We start from the raw sequence: 21,230 nt of genomic DNA, 5'->3' as shown, positions 1-21,230 counted from the left end.
GTAGTAATAGTAGCAGTAATAATAATAGTAATAATAATAAAGTTGGAAGGGACCTTGGAGGTCATCTACTCCAACCCCCTGCTCGGGCAGGAAACCCTATACCATTTCGGACAAATGGCTGTCCAGTTTCTTCTTAAAAACTTCCAGTGTTGGAGCATTCACTGCTTCTGGAGGCAGGTAGTTCCACTGGTTAATTGTTCTCCCTGTCAGGAAGTTTCTCCTTAGTTCTAGGTTGCTTCTCTCCTTGATTAGTTTCCATCCGTTGCTTCTTGTCCTGCCTTCAGGCACTTTGGAGGATAGCTTGACTCCCTCTTCTTTGGGGCAGCCCCTGAGATACTGGAAGACTGCTATCACGTCCCCCCTGGTCCTTCTCTTCATTAAACTAGACATACCCAATTCCAGGTCTTCTAGTCCAAGCAAGAGACCGTATCCCATTCCAGACAAGTAGCTCTCTGATCTTTTTTTTGAAAACGTCCAGTGTTGGAGCATTCACCACTTCTGGTGGCAAGCTGTTCCACTGGTTAATTGTCCTTGCTATCAGGAAGTTTCTCCTTAACTCCAGGTTGCTTCTCTCCTTGATTAGTTTCCATCTGTTGCTTCTCTTCCTGCCTTCTGGGTCTTTGGAGAATAGGTTGACAGCCACCCCCACCACCCGTTCTTTGGGGCAGCCCCTCAAATATTGGAACCCTGCTATCATGTCCCCCCCACCCCGCCCAGTCCTCCTTTTCCCCGGACTAGCCGAACCCAATTCCCCGCAACCGTTCTTCCTAATGTTTTAGCCTCCAGCCCCCTAACCGTCTCTGCTGCTCTTCTCTGCACTCTTTCCAGAATTAATTTAAGACCCATTTTCATGCAAAGACGAGGTGCTCCCCCCCTGCCCGCCCACCCCCCCCCCGTCAGACTTGACAAAATCCCCCCCCCCTCCGCTGGCCCTGCAGAGAAGGGCTGTAGTTTCCTGGCAGGCAGTTAAGTTTCCCAGGGTGGATTTGGGCAGGCGTGGAAAAAGCCCCCCCCCCATCGCTCATTAGAGCCGCCTGTTGCTCAATGCAGCTGGGCTACACCTGCTGTTGAGTCACCCAACCCTCCTCAACCAATGGGAAGGCCGAGCGGCAACATCCAAGCAGCGTCGTCACGGGGCAGATCGTCCCCAGACAATCTGCAGGGGAGGAGGAGGAGGAGGGGAGCTCGCAGACACGTTTGGTGCCCTTGCACCCATAGCCTGGGGGCCGGGTGGAGGATTCAGGGTCACATGCCAGGCAGGCACCCATCCAGCGAGAAGCGTGGCCCCGTCACCTTCCTCCGAGCAGCAGGCTGACGTGGCTCCCACGCCGCTGCCCCGCCGAGCAAGAGCAGAAGCGAAAAAGCAACTGAGGGAGGAAGGGAAGCCGGGCCATAGCGCTTAAGACTTATATGCCGTTTCACAGCCCTCTCTAAGCGGTTTTACAGAGTCAGCCTCTTGGCCCCCCAACAACCTGTGCCCTCCTTTTCACTGACTTCGGAAGGCAAGAGTCAACCTCGAGCCAGTGGTGGTTCAGATCGAACTGCTGGCAGTGGGCAGAGTCAGCCTGCAAGGTTGCGCCAACAGGCTCTTAAAAGAGAAAGGAAGGAAGGAGAAAGAAGGAAAGAAGGAAGGAAAGAAGGAAAGAAGGAAGGAAAGGAAAGGAAGGAAGAAAGGAAAGGAAGGAAAGGAAGAAAGAAAAGAAAGAAAGAAAGAAAGAAAGAAAGAAAGAAAGAAAGGAAGGAAAGAAAGAAGGAAAGGAAAGAAAGGAAAGAAAGAAAAAGGAAGAAAGGAAAGAAAGAAGGAAAGAAGGAAAGGAAGGAAGGAAGGAAAGAAGGAAAGGAAGGAAGGAAGGAAAGGAAGAAAGAAAGGAAGAAAGAAAGAAAGAAAGAAAAAAAGAAAGAAAGAAAGGAAAGAAAGAAAGAAGGAAAGAAAGGAAAGAAAGAAAGAAAAAGGAAGAAAGGAAAGAAGGAAGGAAGGAAAGGAAGGAAGGAAGGAAGGAAGGAAGGAAAGAAAGAAAAGGAGAAAGAAAAAAGAGGGAGAAAGGAAGGAGAGGAAAGAAGAGGGAGAGAAAAAGAGAAGGGAAATAAGAGATGGAGGGGGCAGGAGAGAAGGAAAAAATGGAGAAAAAGAAGGGAAGGAAGGAAAGAGTAGAGGGAAAGAAAAGAAAGGTAGAAAGAAAAGGCCGCGAAAGGAGAGAGGGAAGGAAGGAGGGAAGGAAGGAGAGAATAGCAACAGCACTTAAGACTTACATACCGCTTCGCAGCACTTTCACAGCCCTCTCTAGGCGCTTTGCAGAGTCAGCCTACTGCCCCCCAATTATCTGGGTCCTCATTTTACCGACCTCGGAAGGACGGAAGGACGAGTCGACCCTGAGCCGGTGAGAGGATCGAACTGCTGGCAGTGGGCAGAGTCAGCCTGCCATGCTGCATTCTAACCACAGCGCCACCACGGCTCTTAACGTGGCACTAATCCAAGAAACAGACCTTCCCGTGGGCACATTTGAAGCAAACGGGGGGGGGAAGGAGGCAGAAGAGGGCAACAGAATTGTCCAGAAAATGACATGTAGCCCTCCACTTCCAACGCTTCATTTAGTGACCGTTCAAAGTTACAACGGCACTGGAAAAAAGCGATTTAGGGCCGTTTTTCACACTCACGCCCGTCGCAGCTTCGCTGGGGGTCTGGTTCCTATTTATGACGGGCGCTGTGTCCCCGGGATCACGTGATTCCCTCTTTTGCGACCTTCAAGCAGGCAAAGGTCAACAGGGGAAGCCAGATTGACTTACCCGCCGTGCCACAACATCTGCGATGATTCGCTTATCAACCGTGGCAAGGTCGTAAAATGGGGCAAAGCTCACTTAACGAATGTTTTACTTAGCCACATAACTTCCGTTACTACAGTGGTGCTCCTGTAGCAACCAAGAGAGATGGAAGGAAAGGAGAAGATTGGGGAGGGGGTACAGCAGCCCACCCCATACCTAAGCAGATCAGGAGACCCCCCAGTCCTTTCCTGGGGGGGGGAGGGGAAGGATGCCTCTTAGTGGACTTCAGGGACAGAAAGTCAGGAGAAAAACCTACTTTGAAGACCAAATCAAAGTACACCTAGTCCTCGCCTTACGACCATAACTGAGCCCGACATTTCTGTGGCTAAGTGAGACATATGTTGAGTTTTGCCCCATTTTACGACCACTGTTGTTAAGTGAATCGGCCCGTGGCCGTTAAGTGAATCCAGCTTTTCCCCCTTGACTTTGCTTGTCAGAAAGTAGCAAAAAAAAGGAGATCCCGTCACACACACACACACACACACACAGAGAGAGAGAGAGGAACGCCGCAACCATCATAAATACGAATCAGTTGTCTAGCATCCGAATGTAAATCACATGACCATGGGCGATGCTGCAACGGTCGTTAAGGGTGAAAAACGGTCATAGGTAGAGGACTGCCTGTGTCGTGGTTGCCAAGAGTCTCAACGGAAGGGATAGTTCACCCCCCACCGAGGGATCTCAGAGCGGGATCCGTTCCCCAGGGATCTGGCAAGCACCTCTTCAAGCAGAAACTGGGCGGGCAGGCTTCAGTTGGGATTCTCGCCCTAAGCGACCAGAGGAGGGGTGGATTAGATGGCCTCCAGGGCCCTCCCAGCCCTAGAACTCCACCGCGTACGGAACTGATGCCTTTCTGCTTTTTAAGGGGAAGCAGGAGCTATTTCACTGAGAAATCCGTGTGTCAAAGAGCGGACGCCAGAGATATTTCATGAAAGGTGGGGCTCCTTCCCCTCCAGCACGCTGATCGGGTGATCTAGTTGGGCAATGAAAGGCAGGCAATCAATCAGCCAAGGACTCAAAAGAAAGATCAGATAAGCGGGGATTAATCCCAGACAAACAGACAAGCAGTAGCCAAGAGGGGAAAAAACAAAACAAAACACACTCCCACCCCCTGCACTAGATTGGGCCATCGTTCCCCATGGGCCACAGCCCTCCACGGCCCGGCCCCCTCCTCTCTGCCTGCTGGAGAAGAACTTCCCGATTGTCGCAGCTAAACAACGCCCCCCCCCCCCCCACACACACACACACACACACGTGTGCGATTATATAACCAACCGTTGCAGTCGATCAATTGCGGCCTTGTTTGAAATGAGGAAACGGTTTGGGCAAATATGAGACCGATCCGCTTAAGTCACAGCACTACACACACTCACCCAGCCATTACACGCAACGAGGAAATGATGTAAACAAACAGCAACGGTTGGGGGTTTTTGCGATCGGATTTGTTTTGTTTCATTGCTGGAAATGTTGCCCAAGGAAGAGCTCCCTGTTGAGTTTCAATTCCGCCCTTCTCCCCCCCCCCCCGCCCCAAAGCTTCCGCTTTTGAATGAAATCTACCAGTAGGGGGGTCCCTGGACCCCTGCCCCCCAATTTTGGGGGGAGGAGTCCCCCACTTCTCCTTTCGTGAGGCTCTCCCTCTGCACACTGGGTGCCGATCTGAAAGGAACAAGGTGCTCTACAGGTAAATTAGAAGGGGGCGCGAAACTTTCCTTGAGGTCGGGGAAGGGGAGGAGGGGGGGCAGGAGAGGCTGGCTGGGGGGGGGCAAGGGGGTTCCCCATTTACTGGGCATCCGAGCGGAGGGGCGGGCCAACCAGCCTAGCGAGATTCGTCTCTGTGGCCCCTGGCAATCGGGCAGAGTTCACTTCTTCCAGTTTGCCCCGGAGGGCTGGAGAGTCTTCCAGATGGGACGGACACCGACTCCCATCATCCCCAGCCCCAGTGGCCTTTGGGGAGGGCTGTTTGAAGGAGCGGCGGGATGTCAAAATCCACAGGGGCCCTAGGAGCCACCCCCCCCACCACTCTGGCGTGAACAAAGGAAGCCCCCCCCAAAAAAATCCTGGGCGCTCCATCCCTGCTTTGAAGGGGGGACGGGACAGCCACTTGTCTGTAATGGTCTGGGGTCTCCTGCCTGAGCAGGGGGCTAGACTAGAAGACCTCCGAGGTCCCTCCCACCTCTAGTCCGATCCCGAAGGGGTTCTGACCGGGCAAGGATCCAGCAAGGGGTCACACCAGCTCCCGGCCACCTCCTTCCATTGGGCCAGAGAATAGCAACTCTGGGGTGAAAAAGGGGGGTCCCCCCTCAACCGATGCCCCGGGAAGAATATTCTGCTCCCCCCTGACCCCCCCATCAGGAAGAGTCCTGCAGCCCCCCCCCCCAAAGCTGCCATACTTGGCCTAGTGCAGTGTTTCTCAACCTTGACCATTTTAAGGCATGTGGACTTCAACTCCCAGAATTCCACAGCCAGCAACGCTGGCTGTGGAATTCTGGGAGTTGAAGTCCACATGCCTTAAAATGGTCAAGGTTGAGAAACACTGGCCTAGTGGTTAGGGCACTGGGCTGGAGAGCAGGAGACAGCGAGTTCTAGTCCTGCCTTAGCCACGAACGGTGGCGGGGTCAGCGCTGGGATGGTCATCAGGAGACGGCGAGTTCTAGTCCTGACTTAGACGGGGAAGCCAGCTGGGTGGGTGGCCCTGGGCCAAACCCCAGGCGACGGCGAGTTCTAGTTCTCCCTTAAGCAGGAAAGCCACAGGGTGACTTTGGGATGCTGACCAGGAGGTGGCGAATTCGAGTCCTGACTCAGCCCTGAAAGATTTTTAGAGATCGGACAAGCATTTAAATGTCTGAAACAGGTCTAGGGGTCTCCTGCCTGAGCAGGGGGCTGGACTAGACGACCTCCGAGGTCCCTCCCCACTCCGTGATTCTGTTATTAAGACGGCTGGGTGACTCCGGCACGGTCACCGGGAGACGGGGCGGTCTAGTCCCACCTTAGCCAGGAAAGATGGCTGGGTGGCTTTGGACCAGTCCCTCCCTCTCGCGGCCCATCCCACCTCGCAGGGCTGTGGTGAGGGGGGGAAAGAGGAAGGAAGGAAGGAAGGAAGGAAGGAAGGAAGGAAGGAAGGAAGGAAGGAAGGAAGGAAGGAAGGAAGGAAGGTAGATAGATACATAGATAGATAGATAGATAGATAGATAGATAGATAGATAGATAGATAGATAGATAGATAGATAGATAGATAGATAGATAGATAGATAGATAGATAGATAGATAGATAGATAGATAGGAAGGAAGGAAGGAAGGAAGGAAGGAAGGAAGATAGATTCGTCGGGCGCGTCCCCCCTTGCGTGCCAACATAATAAAGGTGAGACAGCCATGAGTAAATAAAGCAAAACCACTGGGGGGGGGTTAATGAACGCTCCCCACCTCTCCCCCCCCCAAATTAGCCGCTTTCCTCCTCTTCCTCCTTCCATTGACGGCGGGCGCCCCGTCCTCCAAACGAGCCGAGTCCCGCAGCCCAGCGCAGCCCCTTGGCCGCCCCCGCACCCCGAAGCCTGGCGGGCGCCGGGTTGGCGGAGGCTGGGGAAGACCCAGAGCCTGCGGGAGCAGACGGACCGACGGGCGGGTCTCCCCCGAGGAGGGGCGCCTCGGAGCCGGCCAGAAGCAGCGGCGCCCACGAAAGATGAGGGGGAAGGCGAAGAGGGGAGCCCCGTCCAGGCGCCCCTTGCTCGGCAGACCTCGCCCCGTCCAACCCCCCCCCCCCATCCCTCTTTCTCGGAGCCCGGGCGCCCCAGCCGGCAGCGTCCCCTCTCCCGAGAAGCGCCCGCCCCGTCCAGCCCCGCTGGCCTCACCTGCCTGCCTGCCTGGCTGCCTCCTGCTCCGTCTGCGCCGCGTGTCGACTGAGCGCCGCTCCCCCTCAGCCCGGCCTCTTTTTAAAGGGTGGGCGGGGTGGGCGGGGCCTGGGTGGGAGGGGCGGGAGGGCGGGGTAGGTGGGCTCGCGCCGCGTGGAGGCCCAAAGGGGCGGGGGCCAAATGGTGCGCAGAGCGCGTGCTCGCCTTGTTAACCCACGGTCATTGACCTCCCCCCCCCGCCCGCCCGCCCGAAGGCATGAATGGACGGCTGGCTGCGTGAATGGACGGATGGAGGGGAGCGCGGGTCACGTGGCGCGGCAGGGCGGGGCGGGGCGGGGCGGGGGGGACGCCCCTCCGGGGGAGTCGCACGTGCCGGGCCGATTACATCAGGCAGGAGGCAGACCCCGCCCGTCTCCCCCCCCCTCCACGCCCCCCCCATAAGGGCTACCGTAGGAAGCCGGCCCCGCTGCGTGGAGCCCGGCGCCTTTTGGTGAACGGCGCGGCCTGAAGCGCCGCCCGCGGCTTGTGTTGTTCCAGCCAGGCAATCCGAACAGAGCTGGAAGGGACCCTTCGAGGTCTTCTAGTCCGACCCCCTGCTCCGACAGGAATCCGTTTCAGACAATTCACCAGGGGAACCACCTGCCTCCAGAAGCGGGGAATGCTCCAACACTGGAAGTGTCTGAAATGGTAGAGGGTTTTCTGGCTGAGGTGGGGGTTGGACTAGAAGACCTCCAAGGTCCCTTCCAGCTCTATTCTGTTATGTTCACCAAAGCACCTGAAGGTAGGACGAGAAGCAACGGATGGAAACTAACCAAAGAGAGAAGCAACCTAGAACTAAGGAGAAACTTCCTGACTGTTAGAACAATTAACCAGTGGAACAGCCTGCCTCCAGAAGCGGTGGATGCTCCAACGCTGGAAGTTTTTAAGAAGAGACCGGACAGCCATTGGTCCGAAATGGTATAGGGTTTCCTGCCTGAGCCAGGGGGTTGGACTAGATGACCTCCAAGATCCCTCCCCAACTTCTTTGTTATTATTATTAGTTACTTTTGTCCTGTCCAATCACCTTCTTTGATGTCTTAACTATAAAGGGACTGTAGGATGGGTTTCCAGCCTCCCTCTTTGAATCCCTTTGATCAGAATATTCGGAATAAATTGTAATTGTGATCTCCCTCTCTCCTTGGGAAATATCCATGCCGAGGCACGCGCCCAAGAAAAATTAAGCTCCCAGAATTTCACAGACAGCCTTCCAAGTGCTCCCACTCTAAAATGACCCAGGTTGAGAAATCCAGCTTTTGGGTGCCATTCCCACTCCCACTCTCTGCTTTCAATCATCTCATGCCCTCAATATGTCATCGGACTGAACGAAGCTCTTCTGGGTTAGCGAATTGGGCTCAGTCCCAAAACACCTTGTTAATCGATAAAGGAAAATATTTGTAACTCAGGGTTGAACTTTGTGTGTGTGGGTGGGTGGGTGGGTGGGTGCTCGGTCCTCTCTCAGCTTGATGGGTTTTCTTGCAGACGTTTCATTATCCAACTAGGTAACATCATCAGTGCTAGAAGGGAGGAGGATATGCCTGGAGGAGGAGGAGGAGGGGGAGGAGCAAAAAGACTATGGGGCCCTTGCTGGTCTCCGAGCTTGGTGGGTTTTTTTTAATTTATTTAAAAGTTTTATAAATGTATTACAATATAACACCCCCCACCCCTTCCCCCCTCCCCCACTTCCCAGAGCTGATTACAGGATAAAAAAATTAAATAAACAAACATAATCTAACTAACATAAACCAACTATACTATCCACCAAAACCATAATACACTTTAACGCCTTCTCAAAACAAATATTTATTTATTTATTTATTTATGAGACTTATATACCGCTTTAAGTGCAAGCACTCTCTAAGCGTTGTAAATATTAACAAATTAAGTCAAAAATAATAAGATAATTAAAACCAATAACAATTATCTAAGAGCTGCTCAAAAGCAAGATAATACTTTTCAATCTCATATTTCTTCTGAATGTAATCAATCCATCTTCTCCAAACCGTAATATATTTTTTCTTGTGACTGGTCCTTCAAATAGGCGGAGGTTTTCGCCATGTCTGCTAAATTAGACACTTTAAGTGTCCATTCTTCCAGAGTAGGCAGTGAGTTTTTCTTCCAATAGTGCCCCACCAATAATCTTGCAGCTGTTATAAGGTTCAACATCAAATTAGTTTCTTTAACATCAAAATGCTTGGTGGGTTTTCTGGCAGACGTTTCATTATCCATCTAGGTAACATCAGCAGGGCTAGAAGGCAGGAGGATTTGCGGGGGGGGGGAGGAGGAGGAGGAGGAGGAGGAAAATGACTATGGGGCCCTTGGTGCTTTTTCAGTTTGATGGGTTTTCTGGCAGACGTTTCATTATCCATCTAGGTAACATCATCACTGCTAGAAGGCAGGAGGATTTGTGGGGGGGGAGGAGGAGGAGGAGGAGGAGGAGGAAAATGACTATGGGGCCCTTGCTGCTCTCCGAGCTGGGTAGTTTTGCAGGCGTTTCATTACGCCACGTAGGTAACATCATTAGTGGTAGTCCTGATGATGTAACCTAGTTGGGTCATGAAATGTTTGCAAGAAAACCACCCAGCTCAGAGAGCACCCAGGAACCCTCAGAATGAATGAACGAATCGCCCCCTTGAGCCAATGAGGAAGTTGTCATCGCCCCCCTCCCCCAACATAACCTCTCAATCACAACATAGGAAATAATTCTTCAATTTATGCAAACGCTTGTTTTGTTTTCTTTAAAATTGTTCATCGGGACATATCGATGCAAATCATTTATTTCCAGTCTTTTCCCCATATCTCCCATATTCTGGCTAATGGCGCACCACCGTATGGGTAGAGGCTGCTGCACAACGCGCATGAAGATAAGCGATGCGTCTTCACATATGTACGGCGTTCTGTACTGAAGCTAGCTGGAGGAACATTTGAAAACACAGTTCAATCCACTAATAGCGAGCGATCTGATGTTTTTGTACGACAGATATACAGCGGTTCACTGTACGAAAAAGTCTCAAAAGTGTCCCCAAAACGTCTCGCTCCATCGCCCCCATATTTCCCCCTTTGCGTTCCTTCGCCCCCGCATCGCCCCTTTTCATTCCATCGCCCCCCTGAAAAATGAAATCGCCCCCTGGGGGGGGCAATATTGCCCAGGTTAAGAACCACTGCTCAGAATCATAGTTTGTTTAGCCTAGAGTTCCAGCTTTCTATAACACACGGGACCACAAGCCCTACTACTTTAACCAAACCTGATGTACGAACTAGCCCTGAGAACTGGGCTTGTCTAATCTGCAGGGGTGGCGTTTTTCTCCTCTGGCTTTTTGTCTGTCTTGTCTCCAAACCTGAAGACCTTTGCAAAACCTGCTGGGATCTCCTGTGTCCGAGCCTGAATGAAGTTTGAATAAAAAATATAAGCAGACAAAAGGGAAGCTGTCATAGGTTGGGCGTTAATCCACGCAGGTAAACAAGGTAAAGTTCAAATTGAGAACAGCTGTTGGATTTCCCACCAAAACTACCATTTAGTGTTGCAAGGAGGAAATGAAACAGGACAAGACAGGGCAAAATGTTCCTCTTGTGTTCTTCCTGTTCATTAAAGAAATCTTATTTCAATGGTGGTTCTACATTTAGGCAAGAAAAAACAAATGCAAAGGTATAGTATAGAGGGTGCCTTGCTCAGTAGTAGTAACTGTGAGAGGGACATCGGAGTCCTAGTGGACAATCACCTAATAGGAGCCAGCCGTGTGCTGCAGCTGCCAAAAAAGCCAACACAGTGCTAGGCTGCATTAACAGGGATAGAATCAAGATCATGTGAAGTGTTGATACCACTTTACAAGGCCTTGGTAAGGCCACACTTGGAACACTGCGTCCAGTTTTGGTCACCGCGGTGTAAAAAAGATGTTGAGACTCTAGAAAGAGTACAGAGAAGAGCAACAAAGATGATTAGGGGACTGGAAGCTAAAACATACAAGGAACGGTTGCTGGAATTGGGTATGTCTAGTTTAACGAAGAGAAGGACGAGGGGGGGACATGATGGCAGTGTTCCAGTATCTCAGGGGCTGCCCCAAAGAAGAGGGAGTCAAGCTATTCTCCAAAACGCCTGAAGGCAGGAGAAGAAACAACGGATGGAAACTCATCAAGGAGAGAAGCAACCTAGAACTAAGGAGAAACTTCCTAACAGTGAGAACAATTAACCAGTGGAACAACCTGCCTCCAGAAGCAGTGAATGCTCCAACACTGGAAGTTTTTAAGAAGAGACTGGACAACTATTTGTCTGAAATGGTATAGGGTTTCCTGCCTGAGCAGGGAGTTGGACTAGATGACCTCCAAGATCCCTTCCAACTTTACTACTACTACTACTACTACTACTACTACTACTACTATTATTATTATTATTATTATTATGGATCATTGCACAGTCAGCTGGACTGGATTTGGCATTTTGTCTACCTATCGAGTCCTTACCCAGGACCTGGGATAGGCAGATGTGGATGTTTGATGGTATTACAGGTATCGTCGCAGGATGGAAGCAGTTCCTAGTAAGGCCGCCTTTTGCAATTGACTAATAGCGAATTTGTCAATGCCAATGGTGTTCAAGTGGTGCTCCAGTTGTTTTGGGATTGCACCCAAGGAGCCTATGACTATTGGTACTACCCTTGCTTGCTTTTGCCACAGTCTTTCTATTTCTATTTGTAGGTCTTTGTATTTTGTTATCTTCTCCAGTTCTTTCTCTTCTATTCTGCTGTCTCCAGGCACTGCCACTTTTTTATTATTATTATCATTCATCGCACAGTCAGCCAGATGTTCAGACTGGATTTGGCATTTTGTCTACCTATCGAGTCCTTACCCAGGACCTGGGATAGGCAGATGTGGATGTTTGATGGTATTACAGTATCGTCGCAGGATGGAAGCAGTTCCTAGTAAGGCCGCCTTTTGCAATTGACTAATAGCGAATTTGTCAATGCCAATGGTGTTCAAGTGGTGCTCCAGTTGTTTTGGGATTGCACCCAAGGAGCCTATTACTATTGGTACTACCCTTGCTTGCTTTTGCCACAGTCTTTCTATTTCTATTTGTAGGTCTTTGTATTTTGTTATCTTCTCCAGTTCTTTCTCTTCTATTCTGCTATCTCCAGGCACTGCCACGTCCACTATCCAGACTTTTTTGTCTTTCTTATCGACAATTGTTACGTCTGGGGTGTTATGTTGCAGGTGCTTGTCTGTTTGAATTCTGAAGTCCCAGAGCAGTTTAATTTTATCATTTTCTATGACTTTCTCTATTTTATGATCCCACCAGTTTTTGCTTACAGGCAAATGATATTTTTTGCAGATCTTCCAATGCACCATTGTTGCTATTTTGTCATGCCGCTGCTTGTATCAGTCTGTGCAATCTTCTTGCAACAGCTTACCAAGTGGTCCACTGTTTCTTCAGCTTCTTTGCATAGGTGGCACTTACTGTCTGTTGCTGTCTTCTCTATTATTATTATTATTATTATTATTATTATTATTGTGGATCATCGCACAGTCAGTCAGATGTTCAGACTGGATTTGGCATTTTGTCTACCTATCGAGTCCTTACCCAGGACCTGGGATAGGCAGATGTGGAGGTTTGATGGTATTACAGGTATCGTCGCAGGATGGAAGCAGTTCCTAATAAGGCCGCCTTTTGCAATTGACTAATAGCGAATTTGTCAATGCCAATGGTGTTCAAGTGGTGCTCCAGTTGTTGTTGTTATTATTATTATTACTTATAGATTAGTTCTTCTCATAGATACACAGGGCCCGCGACCGTAGCAAGGCAACAAACGCAGGGGAAAACCTGTCTGTATGGGAGGCAGTTTACAAAAAGCCTGAACAGCCCGATGGTTTTCCTTGGCCTTGGGGCCAAGATGAATGAAAATAGATATTTTTTTATTGATTTTAGTTAATAAACAAACTTCTCAGAAGCTATGCAGGTGAGCCGTTACTGTTGTTTTTAATTGATAAGATCTTGATGGGTCCTGGTTGCCAAGAGTCCCATTGTTCAATCTGGGTAACCGTATTGATCTTTTCAGCAAATAAATTTGCTCTGCCTTGGATTTTTTTTATAGCCTGGCTTCCTGCCGTGTTGCCTGTTCACCTTTGACGAGCACAGAGTGACTCTGTGATCTGCCCAATACGTGAAAATTAATAATAAAGTTGGAAGGGACCTTGGAGGTCATCTTCTCCTTAGTTTCTAGATTGCTTCTCTCCTTGATCAGTTTCCATCTGATGCTTCTTCTCCTGCCTTCAGGGGCTTTGGAGAATAGCTTGACTCCCTCTTCTTTGGGGCGGCCCCTGAGATATTGGAACACTGCTATCCTGTCCCCCCTTGTCCTTCTCTTCATTAAACTAGACATCCCCAATTCCAGCAACCGTTCCTTGTATATTTCAGCCTCCAGTCCCCTGATCCTCTTTGTTGCTCTTCTCTGTACTATTTCTAGAGTCTCAACATCTTTTTTAGATCGTGGTGATCAAAACTGGATGTAGGATTCCAAGTGTGGCCTTACCAAGGCCTTGTAGAGTGGTATTAACACTTCATGTGATCTTGATTCTATCTTCCTGTTGATGCAGCCCAGCACTGTGTTCGCTTTTTTGGCAGTTGCAGCACACGGCTGGCTCCTATTTAAGTAATTGTCCACTAGGTTTTGTCTTTTTAAAAAAAAAAAATAAATAAATTGGGATACTGTAGACCAGGGGTCTTCAAACGTGGCCCTTTTATGACTTGTGGACTTCAACTCCCAGAATCCCTGAGCCAGCCCAGGAATTCTGGGTGTTGAAGTCCACTGGTGGTAAAGCGGCCGTAATTCTAGCCTTCTATGTGCTTGATGTGTTTGTTATTATTTATTAAATTTACCTGCTTCCCACGTCTTGGGGACTCTGAGCGGCTTTGAAGAAAAGTCTCAGCAAACAGGAAAAAAATATATGCAAATATAAAAGATGACGAGAACCGGACAGAACTTGGAAAAAAAAATAAACAGATCCCACCTACCCAAAAAGGGCTTTGCTGCCCCTCACCAAAGGCCGGGGTGAAATTTTCACGGGCCTTTGGAAGATCAACTAAGTTGGGGCTACTCAGATCTGGCATACAGCAGGCACTGTTATTTATTTAGCCTACGGTGTTATCATACACGGGCCAGCAGAATAAATTTCACACCTTCACTAGATTAGTAGAAGCCAGTAATATAGATCCAGTATGCCTTTTAGCCGGTCTCTTGGACTGTATAGTTTGTTTGGTGTAGGGTTGTTGTGTGTGTGTGTTTTGTTGGGTACGGTTATTTGGAATGTTTGTGTGTGTTCATTTGTAATGCTTATTAGTTGTGGGTGATTTTGTGATGTTTGGGAATTGGGCTGTAATATTTTGTTCCATTGAATGTGATAAGTCATATGCGCCAAACAGCTGACAAGCGCGACTTTTAAAATAGTCTTGAGACTGACTGCTCTATGCCTTTAAGAGCTCACTGCAACCGTTTTTTTTAACTGTTATGTAAATTTATGCACATTACTCCCCCTTCTCATTTAGCCTTTTGCTCTGATGATGTTAACAGGTTGTTAACGAAAGTTCAGCAAATAAAAAAAGCCTTTTATCTTACATCCCAGAGCTCTTTATTTTTATCTGATTGACTTTAAATGTCCATACTTGGGATTCCAATATTCAAAATTATTTTATATATATATATATATATATGACAAAGAATAAAATGAACACCAGGGTAATAAAAACTATAAAAGTTTAAAAAGCGCCAAGCTTTCGCCGTCACCTGCCGGCATCCTCAGGGCTAATGCGCCAGAGAGTGAGAAAATCTTTTATAGGCATGTCAGAGTCTGCGCCCGGCTCCTCGATCTCGTCATCGGGCCCAATTGATTCAACTGTACATGATTGGTTTGTTCCTTCCTATTCCTTTTAGTTCCGTGTCCATCCTCTTCCATCCTCCTTTCCCTTAATCTTGGGATGGGTGAGGTGAAACCCCTGTTATTCTGGTTATCCCTATGCTTTAACTCATCCCCCCCATCGGGTTCGAATGGGAATGTGCGTTTCACCTTCCCTTCCCAACCTTCCTCTGCTCGGTTGTTCTCTTTGCGGTAGCTTTCTCTTCCAATTTTAATGCTTTCACCTCTTATGTAACGGTCACCCGAGTAGTCCTGTAAGCTGTTCTGAGTTAAATGCGATGTACTGACGATCTGGGGTGGGTTGGTAAGTTGTTTGCCTATGGGGGGGGGCGATCTCCTGGCTACCGCTGCGTCCAGTCGTCTTGCTTCTCCTCCCCCTTTCTTGTGCGTCCTGCGTTCCTTTCACACGTGTCGTGTTTCGGAGATTCGGTCTGGGGGGGGTGGTGGTAATGGAATTGCGGTCCTTCCGAGTGCCACAATACATTTCTTTGACTCTCCTTTTCTTTCTCAGCTGTGTTAGAACCTTGTTTAAGCGGGTGGTGTCACACTGCAGCACTGTCAAAGCAAAGAGGGAAGAGAGAAATCATCTCTTCCAGGTGTGTAAACGCAATGGGTACCCGGCAAAATTTGTCAACCGGTTTAGCAAACCAACTGGACCCCGGAGTAACCCCACACCCCAAGAACTTACACCTCAGACAACCGTACGAGTTACTCTCCCCTCTATTCACAACGTCTCAGAGGCCACAGCGAGGATCTTGGCACCGTATAATATACAAGTGGCCCATAGACCAAATCAAACGCTACGGGCAGCTCTAATGCGCCCCAAGGACCCGCTCCCCAGCATGGAGAGATCGGCAGCCATATACAAGATTGATTGTGTGGACTGCCCATGTAACTATGTTGGGGAGACTGCCAAACGGGTAAAGACCAGGGTCCATGAGCATAGACTAGCGGTAAGAAGGGGTGACCAATACTCCCAGATATGGGCACACATGGCAGAACTGGGCCATAAATTCAACTTCAGTGAAGTTAGCGTGTTGGCGAGTGACAATACTAAGGGAGGCCGCTTACTTAGGGAGGCGTGGCTCTCTAATAATAACTCTATTAATCGGCACGTTGACCTATGCCCAGCATATGTGGCGTTAAGATCTTGGCGTGCGAATAGCCATCTGCAGCACTTCCGACGACCTAATAATAACTATTACGGCACCAAGGAGGATGAACCAACCCCCCAACTGATCCGGTGTAACCTGGAGGAGGAAAGGCAACTGCTGAATACTTCTATCATTTTGGCAATGTTGCCACAGTCCCAAAGGAATAGGAAGGTGGCAGAAACTAAGACCCGGAGCCCCGGTGCTACGAATATCAGAGACATCGTAACCAATGCACAGGAGGGTATAGCGGACAGAGATGGGGGGGGGGGAACTGTCAAACCCGACAGTTAGCCTGTGCTTGGAAAGAAGCGAATCAACTGACTCGGAGAGGAAGAGAAGATCCCTCCACTCGGTTGGGACGGTTGGAGTGAGGGAGTGTGGATTGCGGAGCGTAACTGCCACAAGAGACAAGGAAAAGAGCAGATTGGAATGGAGGAACATGCGAAGGGGTGAGACTTACGGGACTTACGAGACTCACGGGATCGAACCATCACGCCCCCCCCCCCCCCGCCCATGGACCCTGAAGACTCCCTTGAGACACACACAAATATGAGCAGCGTGAGAAAGAAAAGGAGAGTCAAAGAAATGTATTGTGGCACTCGGAAGGACCGCAATTCCATTACCATCCCCCCCAGACCGAATCTCCGAAGCACGATGCGTGTGAAAGGAACGCAGGACGCACAAGAAAGGGGGAGGAGAAGCAAGACGATTGGACGCAGCGGTAGCCAGGAGACCGCCCCCCCCATAGGCAAACAACTTACCAACCCACCCCAGATCGTCAGTACATCGCATTTAACTCAGAACAGCTTACAGGACTACTCGGGTGACAGTTACATAAGAGGTGAAAGCATTAAAATTGGAAGAGAAAGCTACCGCAAAGAGAACAACCGAGCAGAGGAAGGTTGGGAAGGGAAGGTGAAATGCACATTCCCACTCGAGCCCGATGGGGGGGATGAGTTAAAGCATAGGGATAACCAGAATAACAGGGGTTTCACCCCACCCATCCCAAGATTAAGGGAAAGGAGGATGGATGAGGATGGACACGTAACTAAAAGGAATAGGAAGGAACAAACCAATCATGTACAGTTGAATCAATTGGGCCCGATGACGAGATCGAGGAGCTGGGCGCAGACTCTGACATGCCTATAAAAGATTTTCTCACTCTCTGGCGCATTAGCCCTGAGGATGCCGGCAGGTGACGGCGAAAGCTTGGCGCTTTTTAATTAAACTTTTATAGTTTTTATTACCCTGGTGTTCATTTTATTCTTTGTCATGAATACCCCCAGGGTTCATATTTTTAATATTTTTAACTATGAATATATATATATATATATATATATATATATATATATATATATATATATATATATATATATATATATATATATATATATATATATATTTTTCTGAGGTTTTCGCGGGTATTTGTATGTAGGTCTTTGGTTGTTCGGGTTTTCTCCCACGTAAAATTGGAAGTGTCTTGGCGACGTTTCGACGAAGTCCCATTCGTCATCTTCAGGCTGGTGTTTTCAGCTTCGTGCTTTGAGCAGCAATGTGTGGTCTTAGCTGTTTCTTCCTTTTAACTGCCAGTGGGGGTATGAACTGATTGGGTGGGAGCTTGGCTGTGTTCTGATTGGGTGGAGGTGTGTTCTGAATGGTTAGGGGCTTGGCTGTGCTCTGATTGGCTGGGGGAGTGTTCTGTTTGGTTGTGCTCAGGTTAGTCTGAGTTGCAGAGGGGTTTAAGATTTTGGGGTTAGGGAGTCGTTTGTCAATAAGGGCAGGTTTCCAAATGGCTGGTAGGCGGGAGGTATCATCTCGCTTGTTCATGCTGTGTGGGCGTTTTTCTATCTCGATGGCTTCTCTGATTATTCTGTTATTAAAATGTTCACTTTTGGCAATGGTTCTGGTATTTTTAAAGTCAATTTCATGTCCTGTGGCTTTAAGGTGTTGGACCAGGGAAGATGTTGGTTCCTCTTTTTTGACTGAGTTCTTATGTTCTTCAATGCGTGCACTTATTCTTCTGTTGGTTTGTCCGATGTATGTGGTGGGACAAGTGGTGCATGGGATTTCGTATACTCCTTGATTTTCTAATTCAATTTTATCTTTGGGGTTTCTAAGGATGGTGGATATTTTTCTGTTTGTGCAGAATGCTGTTTTGATGTTGTATATATATATGTATGTATGTATATATATATATATATGTCTGTGTGTGTGTGTGTATGTGTGTGTTTTCTAAGGTTTTCGCGGGTGTTTGTATGTAGGTCTTTGGTTGTTCGGGTTTTCTCCCGCGTAAAATTGGAAGTGTCTTGGCGACGTTTCCACGAAGTCCCATTTGTCATCTTCAGGCTGGTGTTTTCAGCTTCCTGCTTCAAGGAGCCAATAGAATTAGAAGAAACCCAATAGAATTAGACTCTATTCAAGAGAGTCTATTCTATTGGCTTTCAAAAGCCAACCAAATAAAAGGGAGGAGCACAGCCAAGGAAAAGGGGGGAAAAATGGCAGACTGCGTTGTTTGGCGACCCCCGTGAAATGGTCGTTTGACCCCAAATGGGGTCCCGACCCACAGGTTGAGAACCGCTGGTCTATGAACTCTCCCCCTCCCACCCTGGTGGGGTTGCTCACCCTTGAACGAGCGAGCACCACCCTCCCTCCGGGGTCAGAGGTGGGAAAGCCCCAGGTAGGGGGGGGGAACAGCCACAGGTGGGCTGTGGGGAAGGGAGAGGCTGGTCGTGTCCTGCAGAACCGGTCCGGGCAGAAGTGAGGGAGCGTTCAGAGGTGACGTGAACACACCGGCCTCGGCACCTCCGTGTATTTTGGGAACAGGCATGGATCTCATTTCACTGAGTGGGGTCCCTAATTCGCCATTTTTCCTAACCTAGTCAGGCCTTCCTTTCTTCCTCCTCCTCCCTCTATTCTTCCTCTTTCGTTCTCCTTCCTCTCTTCCCTTCTCCCTTCCTTCCTTCTCCATTTTTCCTTCCTTCCTCCCTTCCCCTCTTTTTTCCTTCCCCCCCATCCCTTCTCACTCCTCCCCCTCCCTCATCTCCTTCCTCCCCTTCTGGAACAGAGGGGGCCATTAAGAGCCGAGGTGGCGCAGCAGTTAAGAGTGCAAGTACTGCAGGCCACTTTAGCTGACTGTGTTCAGCAGGTCAACGGTTCAAATCTCACCGGCTCAAGGTTGACTCCGCCTTCCATCCTTCTGGGGTAGGTCAAATGAGGACCCAGATTGTTGGGGGCCATGTAACTATATATATATATATATATATATATATATATATATACATATACATACACACACACACACACAGACACACACACTGCTTACTGGTGTACACCGCTTAGAGCAGCGGTTCTCAACGTTTGTGACGGCGACCCCGTCACACAAACGTGATGTGCATGCGCGGCGCGGCCGCGCATGGGGGCGGCCCCCCGCGCGCGGCACGCATGCGCGGCGGGGCCCCGGGAGGCGCGGCGCCGCCCCCACGCGCGGCGGGCGTGCGCGGCATCGCCCCCCCGGAGGCGCGGCACCCCCCGGAGGGAACAAAATGGCAGATCGCCACGTTTGGCGACCCCACAAAAGAGGTCGATCGACCCCAAATGGGGTCGCGACCCATAGGTTGAGAACCGCTGGCTTAGAGAGTGCTTGCACTTAAAGCGGTATATAAGTCTCATAAATAAATAAATAAATAAGATGCGGCAGGCAGCCCTCTCCCCCCCAGTTCCCAATACCACCCTAGCAGACCCTGAAACCGCCACTCGGAGACCTTCCCCAGCTGCAGCTAAAGCACCCAGGAAAGCTGTCTTGGCTGGGTGAGGACCGGTCCCTCCCCACCTGAAGGGGGCCTAAAGGAGCTGGGTAGAGCTCAACCACCCACCCCGTCCTCTTTAGGCACCAGGCCAGGCGGCGTCTTGGGCCCAAATTGTCCTGGAAGAGCAGCCCAAGAGAGGACTACGGGCGGCCTCCGTTGTGGGTCCGTCCCTGGGTCCAGGAAGTTGGATGGAGACGGCTCGCTTCCCTCTCACCTGCCCTGCTCTTGGGGGGGCCTCCCCCCCTTCCAGGTGGGTGGAGGAGGCTCACCTGGACTTGTCAGGCTTCACCCTTTGGTCTCAGCTCTTGTTCATGCGATGGGGAGGCGGAGGGTGGGGGGGGGGGTAGAGAGAGAGGAGCCAGCTGAACCCCCAAAACTGTCCCCCCTTGATGGGCAGGTATGTGGGAACACACGCCTCCCGGATGCCGAGAGAAAATACAACAACACCCTTGCCGATTGCAAGACTTTCACCTTTTTATTCCAGGTTCTTTTTCTTTTTTTAAATTTTTTTTTCCTATAAAAACTCCTCCATAAATTCCACAAATGTAACAAAAAGGGGGGGAAAAAAAAGAAGCTTAAAGAGTCAGGACAACAAAACAAAACAAAGAGAGAGAGATCACAATCCCCATAACTTATTACAAACATTTTCCCTCCCCACCCCTGACTTTTTTTTCTCCCCCACCCCCACCCCAAGGTTTTTGCAGGACAGGTGAGTCGCCCCCACCCCCGACACCTGATCAAACACCTGCCTGAAGGGCTTGACGGACAGGCTGGCTTAATACCTTCGCTTCGGCGAGTGTGAAGCTTCCCAATACTTGCCTTAAGGGCTGGTTGGCTTTAAGGGGGGCAAAGTGCCCCCCACCTCTTTGTTCTCAAGGCCAGGCGCCCCCCCCACCTCCAGGCACGGGGGGGGGGGAAGAGCCTCAGATAGGACAGGTGTGTGGGGGAACTGACGCTGGCCACAAAAAGGAAACACACACACTTGCACAAAAATAAGAGATGCTGAATTGTAATTACCTACCGTTTTGAGGGGTCTGCTCAAAGGAAGGAGGCGGGAAAGACCCTCCCTATATAGGAGGAGGGAAGGGGCTACGGATCTCACCAGACTGGAAGATTGGAAAGCCCCCTTGCCCCAAAAGGATGTTCTCCCCCCCCCAAAAGGAAATGCAGTGCAAAACCGAGAGTGCACGGTGCTAGATTTGTTCTCCAAAAAATACCTTTTTTTTTTACTTTCCAAAAAAAAAGGGGGGGGGAGAAACACCCCTGAAATGGCACATCTGATCGAAACTGAAAAATCCTGGGCAGGCTGGGGGGGGGGATTCTGGAAGTTGGAAGCCCCCCCCCCAGCTCTTCCACGTTGGGAAGGCTGGACACCCTTCCAATTTAGCAGACCTCCTGCTCTGCTAAAATATGGGGGTGCTGCCAAAGCTTTCACGCTGGGCACAGACTGGGGAGCGGGTGAGGAGGACCCTCGTGTTTGGGGAGAGCGTCGGTGGGTCAGAGAGGGGTGGGCTTCTGACCCGCATCCCTTACGTTGAGGGGTTGACTTCAGAGTCCCACAAAAACCGCACCTCAGAGGAGAGGGCAACACGGGACCCCCCCTTTTCGAGCCCATGGCAGCCCTCCACGTGTCTGGAGATGGGGTGGGTGGGGAGGGGGCCCAGCTACAC

The 21,230-nt window shown here is 49.9% G+C and overlaps 1 protein-coding gene across 1 annotated transcript in view; it reads right to left on the bottom strand.

Moving 5' to 3' along the window:
* Positions 1-6,752, bottom strand: part of LOC120313393 (long-chain-fatty-acid--CoA ligase ACSBG2-like) — a 57,861-nt gene extending 51,109 nt beyond the window's left edge. Inside the window, exon 1 of the mRNA XM_039355293.1 lies at positions 6,666-6,752. The gene's annotated coding sequence lies outside the window, so the exon portion shown is untranslated. The remainder of the gene's footprint in view (positions 1-6,665) is intronic.
* Between the last annotated feature and the right edge of the window lie 14,478 nt (positions 6,753-21,230).

This window comes from Crotalus tigris, unplaced genomic scaffold, assembly GCF_016545835.1.
Source record: "Crotalus tigris isolate CLP2741 ecotype Arizona unplaced genomic scaffold, ASM1654583v1 scf7180000018656.1905471916:244674, whole genome shotgun sequence".
Classification (NCBI taxonomy): domain Eukaryota; kingdom Metazoa; phylum Chordata; class Lepidosauria; order Squamata; family Viperidae; genus Crotalus; species Crotalus tigris.
This window is presented reverse-complemented; position numbering and strand designations above follow the sequence as displayed.